The sequence below is a fragment of the Anser brachyrhynchus genome, assembly GCF_964034855.1.
Source record: "Anser brachyrhynchus genome assembly, chromosome: 1".
Taxonomy (NCBI): Eukaryota; Metazoa; Chordata; class Aves; order Anseriformes; family Anatidae; genus Anser; species Anser brachyrhynchus.
Window position 1 is genome coordinate 49,569,849 of NC_137694.1, and position 5,703 is coordinate 49,575,551.

Sequence of the window (5,703 nt, forward strand, 5' to 3'; positions counted from 1 at the left end):
CAGAGATTCCACATCTTCATAGAGAGAGCACTTAATGAAAGCACTTTAAGAAAGGAGACAAGCTGACCACTGGTGCATTTCTTAAAATAAAAAATGTGTTTTGCAAGAATTAGCTGTTGTACAAAGAGCTATTGGAGGGAGATTTAGCTGAAAATTCAGCACTGATGGAAATGGAGATGACAATGCCCATTTTATGAAATTTGGGAGTAAATATTTCTCTGATATCAATGCAGAAAAAAAGCTAAATCCCGACTCTTCTCTAGTAAATTCCTGCCTGGCACTCTATAGCATTTGAGACTTACTTTGAAGACTTAAATGCTGCCAGTCTCCCTGAGGAGAAAATGACACTTATAAATATAGAACAAAGGCACTCTTGAAGGACCTGAATCAATGAATAGGTACTCATATGCTTACTCAACTCACATCGATAGTCAATGGACTCCCACATGTCAGAAGGGAAGCAGGTGCACAGATCTCTACAGGTCTGGATTTAATTCAGCTAAATACAGCTTGCTTTTTTTTTTTTCCTTTTCCCTGCGGTATAGTATCATTAAGTTCATTTTATCATATTGTCTACTATTTCCGCCTGAGTTTTACCACAATGTAATTCTGATTTGAACTTCACATATCATTGTTAGTAAATTCATACTTTTTCACCCGTGTTTCTTGTTTAATGGTGTAGGCAACTGCTGCAAAAGAAAATATAAAGATCTTGAAAATAACAGATTGGTGGAAGTTAAAAAAAGCAACAAAAGTAAAGGCATTGTGACAGCTTTTTCTCATTGATATATTGAAAAGTGGTAGTGCTGTTATTCATGCCTTCGATCTGTTCAGACATTCACAGATAAATAGCATCTCGTTTCACTCAGGTGCATTGTAATTTTCTTTGTTAGCGAAGACAGATTTGCTTAAGTAATGGTCTCATGGTCTTTATTACATACTTATTAATGTATTCATGTTTATTTTGATCTGATTTGTCTAGCTGATAGCATATATGAGCACAAATCTAACTGCATAGATATGAAATAAATACCACCAAAAAATCCTTTTTCTCCAAGTATTCAAGAAATACCACAAATAAGAAGGTAGTCTGTATAAAGATAGAATCATAGAATACCCTGAGTTGGAAGGAATCCACAAGAATCAAGTCCAACTTGCTGTACGTTAGGGAACTTCCATTATTTCACAAAAAAAAAAAAAAAAAGTGAAGGCAAATTATTTCTCCACACTGATATGACGATACCATTATAAATTCTAAGCAATGACCAAAACAACATCCAAATAAAATGTCTGCCTAAAATTTAGTCATCCATTTCTCATCTTCTTCAGCAGCTATAGGGACACATAGAAGACTTGTCATCCCGTGTCTACCTAGTACACTTATTCAGAGGTGGACTGAAGTTTCTCATCTCTAATTTATTATAAAAGGAATCTGATAATTATTTAGATGGTTTAGGTGCAGTGGATAACCAACTGTATGTATCTATCTATCTATCTATCTATATATATATGTATATATATATAAGCTTTTTATTCTTTTGTTCTTTTACCAAAGGACAGCACGGTAAAAGCATCCATTACTGATTTCATGAGTAACAAGAATGTTCTAGTGAACTAGCTTACAAGGTAAGCATCCTTCTATTCCCGCACAAATATACATAAAAATATGGCAAGGATATACAGACACCATTCTCTTTCAGCTACTGTTAAGACATACACCGAACATCTTGCTTTCCTAGATTTTACAAATTTCCAAGAAAAATTCTGTGCTATTACTTCTTAAAACTGATGACCAGTTTGAGATTTAAAAATCTATTAATATGCTGGTTATTGGTCAACTGATGTGTACCTTGCTTATTTACTCAGAATAAAACAACTTCTGTATTCTCTTGCTTTATAACTAATGCATAAAAGTATTGGAATGAATGATTATGACCTGCTGGTTCCACACTAAGAATTCAGGACTGTTGGGGAAGACTGTTCTTGAATACCCTAATTAAAAGGCTCAGTCAATTTCCTCCAAATTGCTTTTGCAAAATAAACACAGAGACCTGCATTAAATATGGAAAAGTGCTGTGAATTCCCTCTACCTCAGAAAGAGCTTTCTGAGTTACTGTTGCTATGGCATCCTTTCCTTACTTCATTCCCACTACTGCAGGAGATTCAACAAAATCCTTATGCAGACAAGCAGGTGCTTTGACTCTGGAATTGCTCACAGGCTTTAAATTAGACACCTGCAGAAAGGCTTTACTGAACAAGACCTTCTGTGTCATTTTGCTTATCTCTTCGGTTTGCAAGAAAGCTATACAATAAATGTTCTTTGTACAAATGGTTCACAAGCTATAGCTTCTGTTTTATAGGCTGGATTTTGCTGTTCCTAACCATGCTGTTTATGGAGTAAATAGTAAATGTGAACCTTGTGTCAGTGTGATGGCTCAGAATGCATTGTAGAAATTCAGAATTCCTGTGTTACTATGAAAATATAGAAAATGACTGTGTCACAGAGACTAAGACCACGATTTTGTAAGCCAAAATACTAAAGAGCAATAGCAGTTTAAAGTGGATTTACTTTTAAAAACTCGATTTTCAAAGACTTTTGTTTGTTTCAGGTTTCCATGTGTTTGTTCAAAGTATGGCCATACAAAGCTTTGGGCCATCTAAGCTGGGACTAAGAGAGACAGGAAGGAGAAAGAAAGGGCAGATGGAAATAAGTGGAGCAGAAATGCATTGAGGTAATGCCTCTGAAGGTAAATTTTTGAAATCGTATGCTAAGGACACAGAAAACCTAGGAATGTTACTGAGTCTACCCCCTTCCTAAAGATAGGATCATGGCTGACAGATGTCTGTCTGATCTTTCTTAAAGATTTCAAGTGGTAGAAATTTTGAGATTGGTCTAAGCAATCGATTTCTGCAACTATCTTTCTCTTTATGTAAATACTGACAAATACTAATATATATAAAACAGCAAACAATAGAACAAACAATATAGTAGAGCTAAAGCCTTATAAGAAGTATTATGAGCTTTAGAAATATTTCACTTGATTTAAGACCAGCCGTTTGTATCTTGCCTATAAAGCATGTAACTACTCTTACTGCACTGTAGACTGATACCTTTCAACTCCAGTCTCCATCCCATATTACAGTTCTTCAGCAGTAACTGCCATGTTTGATTCTTCTCCCTGGTACTGGCAGTAGTTATTGTGGCATTAATGGGAGCTTGAATCCCTCTTTCTGTTTCTTTGTGTTAAGAAAAAAACAAATATCTGGAGCAAGTGTCCAAACAATAAATTATGTCATCATAAATAATCTACAAAAACAGGTGAGAAACTGTCATGTCTCATTTCTTAGGACAGTAGTTAGGCTTATGCCAAGAAAACGTCTATGTCATAACATCCTTAAAACATTTTGTCTATAAATTTTGAAAAAAGTATTTTCTGTCAGGGGTTTGGAAATCCCAGTGGGCAATTCAGACCGACTAGTGTACATATCATCCTTGCCAGCACTGAGGAAATGAGGACTATCTATTTTAATACATCTTTTAAAGAATTACTAAAACCTATGAAGCTTGTGGAAGCATTGGACAATGCATCATGTCAGAGCGTTTTTCTGGTTGGCAGTTGCTCTTGATGATTGGGTACCTGTCAGCATGTTATTCAGTCATGAACCAGGCTGTGTTATAACTCAGAAAATTAAGCTACCCTAGGGATTGGTAACACTCTGCAGAATGAGTGTAGAAGCATGGTCAGTTGTCCAAATAAACATATTAATTCTACCAGCTGCTTGGTGCCTGTCAATTTGAAGAACTGGCCATAACAGAAGTAATTTCATGTGAATAAATGTATATGAAACTGAGAAAATACTAGTTCTCTGAACTCAGATCTAGGTAAGTTACAGGAGTACATCTGAAATACGCAGTTAAAGCAGTCATTTTTAGCTGTTTTAAGGATGTTTTTGACATTATCGTCATGATCCCTGCTCACAGCTTGGGATTCACAGGATTAAAAAAAGACGTTTGTTGGAATGTGATTAATATGACTTTGTCAAATATCACTTCTGTGACACAACTGGGAAATGAATTATAGAGAAAACTATAAAAATAATGTGTAAAATTCTTGCTGCACACAGGTTTTATTTACAATTTTCAGTGAGCTGTCACCCACTTTCTTCTTCACTTTTATTTCTATATATTCTTTTCTTTCTAATATAGTTTAATTTTCACCATGCTTGACATACAATAAAAGGCAAGATCTGTTTTGCTATAGGTGGCAGCACTAGCTTATTAATGTTGATGAGGTTCCCTCTCTTATAGGAAATAGTTATAAGGATACCTGGGCAGAATATGATTTATATGTAAAGTAATTGTGTTTCAGATGTAGATATCAAAAATATAAGTGATTTTTTTTCTTTCTATAATGAAGGTAATTAATTGTATTATTTCTATCATGTGCATTTTCTGATGCCTAGTTAGAGGTGATTGGACTGAAACCATAGCTGCAGTTTTGGATGAATTCATTATAAAAAAATAAACTAATCCAAAGACAGATCCACTAAAAATTAGACTACATTCGTGGGTTTGTAGAAATATTTGCATTTCTAAGAAGAACTTCTAAACCGAACTTCCAGAGCATCGGTTTCTAGAATGCTGGGATCCTGCCCTGCTGATGCTGATGTTCTTTATGGATTTGCTGTGTTTTTTTTTCTGGAATTCAATGGTATACTGTTGGTGCAGTTTTTCAGGTCAATACCCCAAACAAATTCTACTAAAGAAATCCAGTCTCTGGTCCCTATTTTTTTTTTGCACTTTGTCACAACAACACAGCCTTTCCTCTAAGTGTCCTTGCCTAGTCATGTGTGAGAGGCTCTTCATTTTATTAGAAGATATTTTCATGTAATTGAGGCATTAGCTTTTTAGCTGTTGTTATCCTATACCACCCAAATTCTTACATTCCTCCGTAGGTATTTTAAGTAAGAAGTGCACTGGAATCTTTAACTTTCAATAAATACAGGACATCCTGAAATATACACTGTACCACACCAGTGGCTACTGCATTATGAACATTCAGTGTGAAATAATTCCTTCTACTACCTTTGATGATGTTTTACAAGACTGAAGAGCAAAAATTCAACCAGAGAAACTCTATGGAGAGTGCCTCTCCTGAGTCATTGCTTGAAAATGAAATAAGGAAATATTAAATATTAGTTGTCAGACATTAGCAACTAGGGACATTAATTTCTATTTATTTATTTATTTTGCAGACACATAGAATATGTGTGCCTGCAAAACAAATACATTAATAAATTTACATTCTCTGCTATATCATCTATGTAGCATCATTTGAAATAGATACCATACTTCATGCTAGCAAACCCCTGCCAAACAGATAGTAAGATATTGCTGTCACAAGATTTCCTACAGAAATTCACAAGAAAGGATTATACAGCTAAAAGACAAGGTTTTCAAAATTTAATGTCAATTGCTAGGTTTCTGTATGCTTATTTAGGTTTCCTGCCTGGTTTTTCAAAAACTGCTGAGCACCAATAACTCCAATTAACCTCAATTAGAGTTGTGAAAGATCTCAGTTGTTCCCTAAAGGAACAAGACCTTTTCCAAGAGGATCCCTGTCATTTCAGATATTTGTTATATTGTTTTTGTGACTCTCAGTTGCATGTAATTTGCATGTTATCAGCTCCTATGGAATTTCT